The sequence below is a fragment of the Jaculus jaculus genome, chromosome 4 (genome assembly GCF_020740685.1).
Source record: "Jaculus jaculus isolate mJacJac1 chromosome 4, mJacJac1.mat.Y.cur, whole genome shotgun sequence".
Taxonomy (NCBI): Eukaryota; Metazoa; Chordata; class Mammalia; order Rodentia; family Dipodidae; genus Jaculus; species Jaculus jaculus.
Window position 1 is genome coordinate 32,565,330 of NC_059105.1, and position 14,095 is coordinate 32,579,424.

At 39.5% G+C, this 14,095-nt stretch overlaps 1 non-coding gene and 1 pseudogene across 1 annotated transcript; both read right to left on the reverse strand.

Annotated features, from left to right (window-relative positions):
* Positions 1-14,095, reverse strand: part of LOC101608484 — a 137,410-nt pseudogene that overhangs the window by 58,578 nt on the left and 64,737 nt on the right.
* LOC123460434 lies at positions 1,785-1,890 on the reverse strand. Its single transcript, XR_006636997.1, has one exon. It is a non-coding gene; the product is annotated as a U6 spliceosomal RNA (small nuclear RNA).

Below are 14,095 nucleotides of genomic sequence, written 5' to 3' on the forward strand. Positions count from 1 at the left end.
TAGGCACTGTGCAATACTAAGAAGTTGCTCCAATTTCTACTTTCAGGACTTAAAATTTTGCTTTAAAACACAGATAGAGCTATGACAAGAAAGGAAGAAAAAAATCATCAAAGCAGAGAAAAAGAAATCTGAAAATACAAAAGAATCATGTTCACTTTTAAAAAACAGACTAAGACAATTCAAATAACCCCTGTAACAGCAAATTTACTGACAAGAAATATTGAAAATGATGTATCAGCAAAATTTTTTTTCCCTTTAAAAAACAGCTTTTTAAAAATCATTTTAAAATGCCAAAACCAATCATGTGATTAATGAGTGGGGATATATAGCTGGAAGAAGCTTGATACCTGAATTACAGGTTAAAATTAAAACGTTTATGAAACCCTGGCTTTTAGATGTTTCATTTGGCTTAGATATAATGGCCACAGATCTCAATAATACAAGTCATAGGTTTGAATAAAGTAGCTCAATAAGTGATATCATTTTTCTTTTGCTCTGTCACATCTTTAACAACAGAAGGAATTGAAGTTTGTCCCAGGAAAATATAGGTCGTCAGAGCTCCATTTGACTGACTACTCTCAGACTACATTGGCCATAAGTACATATATATGAATACTTATTTTGAAGAAAAGGCTTCAGAGACTCAGAGAAGCCAAAAGTTCTACCCAAGACCACCTGGTTGATAATTGGTCTAAAGTTCAAAGAGATTGAACTTTTCTTTCCCCTATGCTAGATGCACCCTGTATGAATATGACTAAACTTTGTTACTGAGAAAATAGGCTAAAAACCACATAAAATAAACATTTGTGTGTCCGTTTCATGTGTTTCAAACACTGGACCTCATGTTTTATGTCATTCTTCATCATCCTTGAGCCACACAACTCACTCAATATCTTTAACACTCCTGCTAATCTGTTGATGAAGAGAGAAGCTTCCTGTTTGGGCTTTGGGTCAATCTTTTCTCTATGGGAAGGGCTCTTCCATATATTGGTGCATGTATTCACTTTTGATTAAGCAAACAGCAGGGAAGAAAGGGAGGATGAGAGACTATATAGCTCCCTCACAACCTGAGTATTAAAATTCTACAAAGCAGGGGCCAAACATGTCTGGGTTTCATGAGCAACTCCACAAATCCACAACAGAGAAATTATGTTGTGTCAGGTCATAGGTGATATCTATATGATATCCTAACTCAATCTTTGTAATTGGCTGTGTCTATTTTTTGGTCACTTATGAGTAGACCATCATCATCATATTGGTCTGTGGAATAATGACTGTAAGATCTGAAGTTAGATGGTCTAGATTTTAAGTTAAGCTTGATCAGTCATCAACCATGTGACTGACTTTGAATAGATCACTTAGCTTCTCTGAGTCTCAGAAGCCTCTTGAGCTTAGAGTGGATTCATGAGATGCATAATATATACAAAACATGTGGTATAGTGCTTAGCACTTGGAAAGCCTTCATGAAAAGTTACTTGTAATTACCATTTTTATTATCAGTCCAACAGCCTATATGTAGTGTATATTTTATGGACAACTGGCTTCTAAATGCAGATTATTAGCTTGGGTAATCATGTTGGAGGTATATACTTAACAATACTATCCTTTGTTTATCTTTTCTTTCTGTTAATATTTAGTGCTCTTTTAAAGGATATATTATTAGACAAATTCACATGTAAATAAAAATTAAGTGTACAACAAAATATATAATATAGAATCATATTAAATAAATATATTATTCTATTATCTTAGATTATGGAATTTTACGATATGTCTCAATTTTTTAAAATATGGAACACTTCACAGGTTTGTCTGTTATCCTTTCGTGGGGCCATGCTAATCTTCTCTGTATCATTCCAAGTTTGGTATGTGTGCTGCTGAAGTGAGCACTCCATTATTTTTTGATCTAGACAAATGTTCTTATTTATAGAAATCATAAATGGATTGGTATCATTCTGCTATAAAGGTGGTAAACAATGTGGCCTTTGGTTAGAAAATACTACCCCAAAGTATTATGAACAGAAAGAGGTTGGGAAAGACCCACAAGAAGGTCACTCTGCCTGTAGTCACATCTGTGTGTGTGTGTGTGTGTGTGTGTGTGTGTGTGTAGAAAGGTCAGAAAGAAATTCTCTGACCTTCTTTACTTGAAAGTAGATCATATGACTGCCATCCCATTGAGAAGGTATGCTGGGAAGAAGTGCCCAGATGAATCTTGCATAGGCCTTGCTAGCTAGGCTCTCTGTCCGTTTACTGCCATCTGATAATACTTCTTCTTTTTTTTAATTTTTTTTTGTTCATTTTTTATGTATTTATTTGAGAGCGACAGACATAGAAAGAGAGAGAGAATGGGCGTGCCAGGGCTTCCAGCCACTGCAAATGAACTCCAGATGCGTGCGCCCCCTTGTGCATCTGGCTAACGTGGGACCTGGGGAACTGAGCCTCGAACTGGGGTCCTTAGGCTTCACAGGCAAGCACTTAACCGCTAAGCCATCTCTCCAGCCCTGATAATACTTCTGTGTCCAGCCATGTTCACCCACATCTATCTACTGTTTCCATCAGACAATGTTAAAACACAGTTCGGCTTTCCCTGGGGCTTCAACTCTTCTTGAAGCTTCTTATAACACAGAAAACTTTGTTAAAGGAGCTTATTATGCTTTTGTCATAAAATGTTGAGCATGATTCTTATGATGAATAAGAATAATCTGCAATCAGAAGCAGAAGCCATGTCATACACAATTCTCCCCTTCTCTATCTCTCTCTCTGTATGTATACACACACACGTGTGTGTGTGTGTAAATATGTATGATTGGTTATCTTAAATCAAGAAACTAAAAATGTAAGTCTAATCAGCTGATTATCATTTTTGATGTCATTCATGTTGCTGACCACCTGTTCATCAGTTAACATACCTCATAAAGTTGTTTCTGAGATCCTACCAAATCTAGAAGAGGGCATTCCTTCTGAAAAATCTGCTTTCTTGTTCTCTGGGTGCTTTTGCTTAGTTAGAGGTGAGAATTCAGTCTTTTGCTGAGGTAATTTAGACATGGATTTGTTGTTATGGAAGGAAGAACTTTATCTAAGCTCTCTTCAAGAGGAATTAATCATTTGGACTCTTGGTATTATTTTCTATTGAGAGATTATTTCCTGATAAAGGAAATTTATTTATTTTTACAAAGAACATCAGGATTTGTAAGTACAAGTTTAATAATCTGTGTCATTTTTTGTGTCAAATACCAGCATCATTTTTGATTTTTTCTTGCATATAATACTCTAGACCACTGAAAAGAAGAGATTGAATGTTGATGAGGTAAGAGGTATACCATATGGTTGTACTTATTGGTGGTAGTATGATTTTTATTATTATTATTATTTTTTTTTATTTGAGAGCGACAGACACAGAGAGAAAGACAGATAGAGGGAGAGAGAGAATGGGCGCACCAGGGCTTCCAGCCTCTGCAAACGAACTCCAGACGCGTGCTCCCCCTTGTGCATCTGGCTAACGTGGGACCTGGGGAACCAAGCCTCGAACCGGGGTTCTTAGGCTTCACAGGCAAGCGCTTAACCGCTAAGCCATCTCTCCAGCCCGGTAGTATGATTTTTAACATGTTTTGGAAGCATAAATTGTTTTCATAAAGGAATAAATTTTTTAACTACAAATGAGAAATTTATTAATGTTTATAAGAATTCATATTTTATCTTAAAAATAAAATTCTGGGCCTGGAGAGATGGCTTAGCGGTTAAATGCTTGCCTGTGAAGCCTAAGGACCCCGGTTCGAGGCTCGGTTCCCCAGGTCCCACGTTAGCCAGATGCACAAGGGGGCGCACGCGTCTGGAGTTCGTTTGCAGAGGCTGGAAGCCCTGGTGCGCCCATTCTCTCTCTCTCCCTCTATCTGTCCTTCTCTCTGTGTCTGTCACTCTCAAATAACTAAATAAAAATTAAAAAAAGATAAACCTTTAAAAAAAATAAAATTCTGTTAAATATGTCTTCTGTTACTTTTGTTGAAACCATAAACAAACTTCCTTAGAGAAATTATAAGCTGTTTAGTGTTTTCTTTGGACACAAATGCAAAATCTGATGTTCTATGGTCTAAATGAAGGGCTGAGGCTTGGGCACCAAAGGGTAAGTTATCTGTGGACAATACTTCACGACATTATATCCCTATCCATGTCAAATACCAGAAAGTCTTAGAAAGGGCAGCTCCTTGGTCCTCAGACTCCCAGTTTTCTCCCAACCTCTTATTTTGAAAAATGTTGCATCTATAGAAAAAAGTTTAAAAAATTTAGAATCCTGACACTCTACTAAACACAACAATTGTTTTAACAACTTGCCACTTTTATGCTCACTGTCCTGCTTGACCTGAGACTTCCATTTTTCTGTGTCTGACAATCTGGATTTGTCTAAATTTTCTCTGTATGATAGTAATCAAGCTGAACATTTTGGACACGACTTTCAAACAGAAGATACTGAAAGCTTTTAGAGTCCATTGCCAAGATGGGCTATGGACAAGTTGGGCAGAAAAAAACCTTTAGTCATGTGACAGCTATGTGTGGACAAGACTTAGAGAGCTAGAGACTTAAGGAGTTAATGGGTGAAAGGAGGACATAAAGAAAGGGTGGCTTCCTTTTACATTTAAACAACAGTGGCATATTTACTATTTAAATATTTAGGTTTTGGTGCTAACACACATACATTATTAGTTTCCTGCCTCCATTTATGAGTCAAAAATCCATGATGCTGTCTCTTTCATTCATTCACAGCACCAAGCTGACCTCCCAAAAGTTCATTTTCCATTCAAGGGTATTTTTTTTAATAGTCATTTATATTTGATGTGACAAATAGAAATATTTGAGGGAAAGAACCACAGGATGATTTTCCTCAGGCGTTGTAAAGCTAGCTCAAAACTTAAAATTTTTTTTTTCATTTTAAAGCTATGATTCTTTAGGGAGGAAAGGCAGAGGAATATGTAGAAAGGGAGAACAAGAAGTTCTCCTGAGGTTGATATCAAAAGAAGTAGTGATTGGCAACCTATGAGGGGATGAAATGAATAGATGGAGCCATTCTGAAGTCCCACAGGCCACAATTAGGTTTGTAAGTAATGCCATTCACTTTAAAAATTAAACTAGAAAAGAAAATGATGGAAAATTAATGATAGACATTGTAATGCTTTCCAGAATTATCTAATTGAAAATCCCTTAAAGGACATATGTCCATATGAGCTCAAACCCCACTCCTGGTACCAATGTTATGTTGCAGTTATCTTCTTTTTGCTAAGACACTATCTTGTTTTTTTTCTGAGACACACAGCTAAGCAGAAGCAGATTTATTGGAGCAGAGGGTTTATTTCAGGTTTTCAGATGCCAGGGGAAGCCCCATCATGGTGGAAGAAGCGGACTCACTTCATCATATATCTATATCTAGTTGAAAGACAACAGCCAGCACCAATAAGCATGAGCTGATTCTGAACACACACCTAGGGCTGGACTCAAGATCCACCCTTAGTGACACACCGATTTCAGTGGGGCTCCACCAGATGGAGAGTAAGTAGGAAGCTTAATCAGAAATACTGAAGACTATGGGGACATTTACATTTAAAACCACCACACCCCACCCCACCAATTTCTATATTCTGGGGCATGTTACCTAAATGGCAGAGATGTCAGAAAATTGATTTAAAAATACTGTCAGGCCTCCATATCCATGGACTTAGCATCTCATTGATAAATACCTGGGGGAAAAAAGCATCTGTATTGGACATATACAGACTTTTTCTTATTTGTCATTAATCCCTAAGCAATACAGTATAATTATTGATGTGTAGCATTTATATTATATTAGCTGTTTTCTAGGAAGATTATATTGTATAGAAAGATATCTACAAATGCTATGTCATATTATTCAGGGACTTGAATATCTTCAGATTTTGGTAGCTGAGGAGATCCTGAAGTCATCTAACAGAGAATGCCAAGGAACAATTGTCCTGGATGACTGTTTTATCAAGTCCTGTAAGCATCAACAGTTATCACACAATCACAGGGAAAATGGACTCCTGAGCTCTAGAGACTCCTGAGCTCTAGTTTGGTCTTAGTGGCAGATCGTGGGCAAAATGAGCTATTTTGCTGATGTCCTCAGGTGGCTCTACAGGCCTCAGAACCCCCCTCTCTGTCAGGTAGGAAAGGACGTTGGAAAGTGGAGCCATATCATCATGGCCTCCATGCAAAGATAGGTTTCCTAACTTTACGTTGTTGTCAGTGGCTTCTTGAAGGTCAGTGCTGGCTTCATAGAACAAGTAGCATGATGATTGTGAAATGAATAGTGTGTGATTCCAGCCCCATCTTTCTTTAGTCACCACGTGCAGGTGCTCAAGTGTAAGAGTGGGAAATCTTCAACCTCAATATGCTCTGGCCAGGGTTGGCCTGATGTGAAATGAGCTACCTTCCCTAAATGCCACCCTTATCAGTAACTGTTATAAAGAAACATCTGCCCCCACAAAGAGCCAAGGACAAAGGTCATATTGCATTCCAAGGGAACTCTCCTGCAGGGAGCCTTCTAATTGGCTAGTATTGATTGGTAAATTGTGTCCCTGCTGTGATTAATTCCAGTACCCCCAAACTCCTGCAGCATAAGTGTGATAGGTCAAGGTTTGAGGCCTCTATACATTCTTTACAAATGGACCTCAAGTCCTTAAAGGTGCCAGTGAAAGATGGTAGCTTGTTAACTCTCTCCCAGTAGCTAGTGCTAACCCAGGAAGCCTGTTTCACTCAGTTTCTTGCCATCACTAATAGCAGCTTAATGGGATGCTAATGTGAGGAACAGACATTATCAGATGGCTTGTGTGATTTATGATGGATTTATTGCCACTCTGAGTTCCCTTGATGTTTGGAACATCTTTCCCCCATCCATCCCAGTTATTGGCCTTAGCAAATGGTTTCATAATTAATTAATTCTTTTTCCTGAAGGGGGTTAAATTATTTTTGCTCTGCTGGTTTTCTTCCATATTTAATTCACGATGGATGCTTCTCTGTGAGCCTACCAAAGATGGACTGTACCAATTCACAGCTGGTTCCCCCATGTTCTCCTCACTTTTCCTCACCTTAATGTCTACTTCTTCCTAAATTAGTGGGTCTCTGTCTTGGATGCTCACCAGAGTTACGTGGGAAAGTTTTTTTTCTTTTAACTTTTTAAGGCTGGGTCCTATTCTCAGAACCTGGTTTAATGGATCCATTGAGCCTCAGAACCATTGGAAAAGAATTTTCCAAGGGTACCTAACTTTTTGACATTGCAACATAACATCATCTACAAATGTAGTAAGCCATACTCATAGCTATTCCAGAATGAATGGCAGGTTGGACAAGCCTGCTAAATAAACTACCTTAATTGCCTCTTACCGGGCTCCCCCAGCAGGTAGTGCTGAGGAAGGACCAGGCCCGCTGGTTCCTCCTAAGGGGTTGAGGAGGGTGAATGTCGAAGGCCAGGAACACACCACCAGGCCGGAGTCTTGTAGAAGCAGTATCTCATTTTACTGTAACCTGCAGGTGCTTATATAGCATTGAGAATGAAGACAAGGGTGGGGATTTTAGGACGGGGTGAGGTGTAAGGACCAATAGCATACTGTGACTTTTGAGATGATTGGTTCTAAGCATGCGCGAGAGAACTCCAACTTCCTACGGGGAAGTAGGAGGCCAGAGGCCATTTGGCATCCTGCTGAGTCATAGCTGGCCAGAGGCAAGTCCCCAAACTTTACCTAGGCTCAGGAAGTTCCACAAGGCCTCACATCCGGGCCTCTCAAGGCCCAACACCTCTGGCCATGATAGTTTTTTATGCCTCCCGTTCTTTGGAAGGCATACTACAAATTGTATGTGTCTCTGTGTCATGCTAGTAAGCTTTCTCTAGGCAGTTTTTTTTTTAATTTTTATTTATTTATTTATTTGAGAGCGACAGACACAGAGAGAAAGATAGATAGAGGGAGAGAGAGAGAATGGGCGCGCCAGGGCTTCCAGCCTCTGCAAATGAACTCCAGACGCGTGCGCCCCCTTGTGCATCTGGCTAACGTGGGTCCTGGGGAACCGAGCCTCGAACCGGGGTCCTTAGGCTTCACAGGCAAGCGCTTAACAGCTAAGCCATCTCTCCAGCCCTCTAGGCAGTTTTTAATCTTCTATTACTGTCTTCACTTTAATTATTTTGGAAGTGCACTTTTAAAAATGCCTTTTCATGTTTTTTCCCCCCTAAGATCCATGTTTGTTTACATGGGCTCCAGGGTTGTATGTGGTGTACTTGGGCTCCAGATGGCATATCTCTCTTCTCCCCTTCCTTTCCCTTCCTAAGTTCTCAATTTTCTCCCTTCCCCTATATCTGTGTAATATCTGAATGAATTGTGGCATTTAAAAACTCATCTTCTTGAATCTGAAATTGCCAATTATTTGGTTAGTTTGCAGATATGAACTAAAGGCTTGGGGTTCCAGGAATCACCCGAAAACCCCCAAATTCCCTGTTACACTTGGAACTCATGTAGTATTTGGTATTTGTCCATTAAAAGTCATATTATAGTTTCCCTATTTGCAAATTTGGCTTATTTTCACAAGTGTCATCTTGTGAGCTGGGATAAGGCCTGAATTATTTTTGTGCTGTTGTAGTGCCTTGCACATAGCAAGTGCTCAGGGAAGCTTTTTTTTTTCTTTTTGACATGTGTATGTGTGTTCACATTTGTGTGTATGGAAATGTGAAATGTGTTCAATTATTTATGCACTGTGTGTATGTGCATGCATGTACGCATGTGGAGGCCACAGGTCAAGGCTGGATGTTCTCCATCACTCATCACTCATCACTCATCACTCTTTACCTTTTTTTTTTATTTATTTATATATTTGAGAGTGACAGACACAGAGAGAAAGACAAATAGAGGGAGAGAGAGAGAATGGGCGCGCCAGGGCTTCCAGCCTCTGCAAACGAACTCCAGACGTGTGCACCCCCTTGTGCATCTGGCTAACGTGGGACCTGGGGAACCGAGCCTCGAACCGGGGTCCTTAGGCTTCACAGGCAAGCGCTTAACCGCTAAGCCATCTCTCCAGCCCATCTACCTTATTTTTTTAAGATAGGATATCTAGTTGAACCCAGAGCTCACTGATTTGGCTGGACTAGCTAACAGATCCTTAGCCGTAGAGATCCTTCTGTCTCTGTCTCCTCAGCACTCAGATTACAGGCACGCACCAGCACGCTTAGCACTTGATGTTGTTACTGCGGATAGGAGCTTGCATGATAAGCACTCTGCACACTGGGCTATCTCCACAGGTCCCTCTGAGGAACTTTGTAAAAAAAATATTTTTATTTATTTATTTGATAGAAGAGCAAGAGAGAGAGAGAGAGAGAGAGGAGAGAATGGGCACACCCAGGCCTTCTGCCACAGCAATGAACTTCAAACACATGCTCCACTTCATGCAAGTGGCTTTACATGGGTACTGGGAAACTGAACCTGGGCCATTATGCTCAACAAACAAGTGCCTTTAACCATTGAGCAATCTTTCCAGCTCCTTCAGTGGATATTTTTGAGTTGAGTGTTCCTAGTGATCATACTTCGTAGGTCATATGCCCTTGGCTCCCAATCCTGCAGACAACTTGAGCAAAGTGAGCAGAGACTATTTCAGAGTTTTGGAGGCAGATTTTGCTGGCCAGTATGTCTCTGCTGCCTTCTGCTGTTAATTCTCACCAGGGTGACCACATGTCCTGGTTTGCTTGGGACAGTCTTTGCTTATGCCTTTTCTCCCAGCATCATTGTAACCAGCACATTCTTTCTCAAAGGTGTGCCAGTTTGGATGACAATTGATACAGTTTTCCTACTTTTCACCATCTTCCTCCAGGTCTCTTTCCTTGAGGTAGCCTTGAAAAAAGATACATTTCTTAAGAGATCAGACCCTAGGGTCTGTAACAACACTGCATAATTCTATAATTCCACATGAAAGCAAGTGTAACACAGGGAAGATAATCTGTAGTGTTAGAAATCAGAACTTTGTCTTGCTTTGGAATGGGGCACAAGTAGAAAGTGGCCTTGAAGAAGGCCCAATGAGAAGTTAGTTATCTTCTGGAATGCTGGAAAGTTCTATTTCTTTATTGGAGTGGGGGCCATGGGTATGCTCATTTGGTTAAAAAAGATCACCACACTGTTATATTTATTCCTCTTATTTTGTATGCTATGCTTCTCTGGAAGTTTTTTTTAAGGACAGCAAAATTATAGTCAGTATAAAAGTATAAAAGTCAATACTTATCTTTGATAATGAAACCAATCACTCTGGTGAATAAATTCCTGTCAGCATGAGCAATGTACCACAATTTACAGAACACCAGTGAAGTCTAGTGCTTATCTTCTAGAGGCATATATTTTTATTGTTTTACTAAATCAATGTGTGTTGCCAGTTACAAAATACATTGCCATCTTGTTTATTATATCATCCTTCCCAGGATCCTGTAAACTAGAGAGCTTGTGGTTTGTTTGTTTTTTTTTTTCAAATTACTGATGAGAAATTTGTCACAGAGCTGTTGAAAAATGGGCCAAGTTTACATATGGGCTGAACTCACAATAGATGGGGAAAAAAAGTCAGTGGGGTTTTGGCTGTCTCAATGACAGAATCAGACTAAATGTATGGATAATCCTATTGATTGGATAGAAATCAACTAAGAGGGCTTAAGACAAAACAAAATTAAGCTACAACTCGAAAATAAACAGTCAATTTTGTGGCTTTAAATAGAAAAGACCAGAATGTCAATAGCTGAATTAAGATTAGGAACAAATAGTTTCTAAGTTTCCAAAGAGCATTGTCAAACTCCAGGCACTGCTATGGGCTTGATCTTCCGCTGAGAGAATTTGCTGAGGTTTTGACAGTAATTGTGCCATGTTTGAGCCCAGTGTCACTAAGCCCAAGAAAGGAGGCATCTCAGAGAACCCCACACGGTGTCCCCATGGACTCCCCTTACTGCCATATGCAAGCATGGTCAAGAGAGATAGTTCTTTCCTTTTTAGCTATAGATAACCCTGAGCAAATGCAGTTAGTTAGTTTTCATTAATACAGATAATAAATAAATCCTGTATTGAAATACATGTTATGTGTAATAATGTACTGAAAAACACAGTTTAACACAGGCGAAATTGGGTGAAAACAGAAGCCATCCAACATACAGAAACTCAGAGGGCTATCTCTTCAAACAAAAAGGGAGCAACAATTTCCTATGGACCTTGTGTTTTAGCTACACATACTGCCTTAGCTGTTGATGCAATGTCACTGAACTGAAAATAAGTTTGTAGTCCTAGATAACACTCTGAAAGATCAGATAGTATTAGGCCTCTATCCACCCACACAGGGAGAGAGAACTCAACAGTAATGCGCCAATATGTCAAGATTATTTTCAGGCAGTAATATGAAAACTACCCGGATAGTGTCAGGCTCATTTGCTCCCCTTACTCACTGTCCTTTCACCCTTACATACCATAGATCCAAGTCTCCTGATGATGTGGTTGTCAAAACCGTACTTTAATAGTGTGGTCCATCAACACAGAGGTGTTACATGTGAAGATGAAGAGAGTGCCAAGAGCCGGAGCCGGCTCCGTTCCTGCAGTATCAAGTGACAGCCAGATCGCTGCTAGCCATTTGATGACATGTTTCCCCGGGGGAATCAGTGTACTTGAGGGTTTTTTTTCCCCCATTTTATTTATTTTGACAAACTAAACAACATAAATAAAACAATACAAAAGGAAAAGGATGAGGGAAGATTATTTCCATTCTAGGCGAAGGCTCAAAGAAGTTAAGTAAATTGCTCCAGATCACTTTTACTTGCCAGGATTTTCTAGTTCCCATAAATAGCCACCAGGCTGCCTGTAGCACCCCCCGCTCCCCACTTCTCCCACAACTCCTCTGTTCTTCGTGTCTTTGTGTTTGGAGGAATACATTTCTGGGACGGGAGGACTACATGTGAAGTGAGTGGGGAACTTCATACTTTCCTACCTGTGAATCCTCCCCTGGTCCCAGCCAGCAATGTCTATTCCATCGGACTCACTCGGTTCAGCTGCTTCTCTGCTGCCTACTGAGAGTTCACAGCTACAAAACCCAGCTCCAAGGCTGAGTCCCAGGAGGGGCCCACTAAGATGACCCACGTTCAAACTTTGGCGTCTGAAGAGCAGAGTACAGATTTCAGCTCTGCTACCTACCGAGGACAAATACCTATCTCTGTTTTCAGGGCAGGTGGTTAAGTTGAGCAACCTCTGATTTATAATCCAGAGTGTTTAGGGTTGTTGCATGGGTAAACAAATTTGGACTGTCTAACGTGGGAGCTGTCCAAGTGTATGCATGCTACCTACTGGTGGAGGAGAAGTTTTATTGGAACACAGCAAGTTCCCTTAAGACTACTCTTCGTGTTCATTCTCTATAGTTGCTTTTATCTAGAGTGTTATTGTTGACCATTTTCTGCATGTAGTAGGCATGTATTGTTTATTAGCTGCCTACTCCTTGCTTTTTAAAAGTCTGTTCTTAATCATACATATGTTTTCCTAATTGGTTACTCTCTGACTGCCCTTTCCCTTCCCATAAACAGATTGCCCACACTTTTCCTTTGAGACACATTTGCTACAGAGTCCCAAGTTCTCTTTGGAACTGGTAGTATTTTATTCATCTGGGCGCAGAGGCTCATGGGGCTTGGGGAGGAGGAAGAGTGAGGAGGGATCATCATTGTTTCCCACTTGGTGAGTAGACTCATTGAAGGAAGGTCACAGACATTGGTTCAGTCTCTTGTTTCTATGTTGCATATTAATTTTTTTCAAAGTTTCTGTTTGATTTTCAGTGTTGCTTCCTTTAAACAATTACAGATTGAGGTTTGTGTATTGTAAGCAGGGATAAATGGTGTCAGAGACAAGTGTAAATACTTCTTTTTCAGCATTGTTAAGAAAAAAATAAATGCATTCATAGTTTTGTAGGAACAATAGGGTGGAAAGAGATCTGGTACAGGACGTCAGAAAACGTGAAGTTGAGGCCTGGAACGTTTGATCATCGTTTTCTTCATAAAAGGGGAGGTAAGAACAGTACTTGCTCCACGGCATTATTCTGAAGCATACATGATAATGCCAGCAAAGAGCTCTGTAAAATGTAGAGCCTTCTGTACAATGTGACATATGTGTTTTGTCAGAGTCTGTCCCAGTACATTTATTATTTTCCTCTCATTTATGTTTTACATTTACATCAAGCTCAGTTTCAGCTTTTACAATAGCTTCTGATATCTCATAAGACTGATACCTAAATTTTTTTTCCTCTAGTTCTTCCTGTTTACAATTTTGAGCCCATGTTATAAGTATCAAGCTTAGCAATTAATTGGTGCTGATTCTAATGACTTCCAAGAAAAGCCCTATTGGGTCATTGGAATTATTTTAATAATTTGAGAAGTCTTTTCACTTTTATGTTGAAATTTTCCATATAATGAAAATAGAACCAGTCATCTTAATTATTAGGATTATATTTCTCAATAAAGGTTATAGAATTTTTGAGACAAATCTCATTATGTTTGCAGGTATTTTATACTTGCTGGTATTTGACTAGCTTGGCTTCCTCATTTCAGGATCTATCTGGACATTGCCAAATTGTAAGACTGCTGTTTGTTTTCCAGTTATTTTCTTGTTTGAAGCACTTCATGAGTATACATTAACAAAGCTTTTAGTTTATTATTTTATCTTCTCAGGGGCATACTTGTGTGATTTTTTTCAAGTACTTTAGTATCTTAGTCCACAAAATTTATCCTTTTGCAAGTCAACTTACTGTATTAGAGTGAGAATCCAGTCTTAATGGTACTGAAGGGCTGTATTTTCTGGTTGATTTTGCTTTTGAAAGTTTACTCATTAGATCCAGTCTTTATTTTAAGCCAAGTTCATTTTTATCATACTGAGTGGGTGTTATTTTCTATCTATTAAAATATTTATTCTATGAGTAGAGAAAAGACTTGATTTTAGGAAGGTGTCACATAGGCTAATCACTGCTGAAGTGATGAATATGCCAAGGCTCTTTTTCTCTGTGTAAGGCTATCTTTAACACAGACCTTCATGAGTTCTAACATCTCAGGGCCAAACTC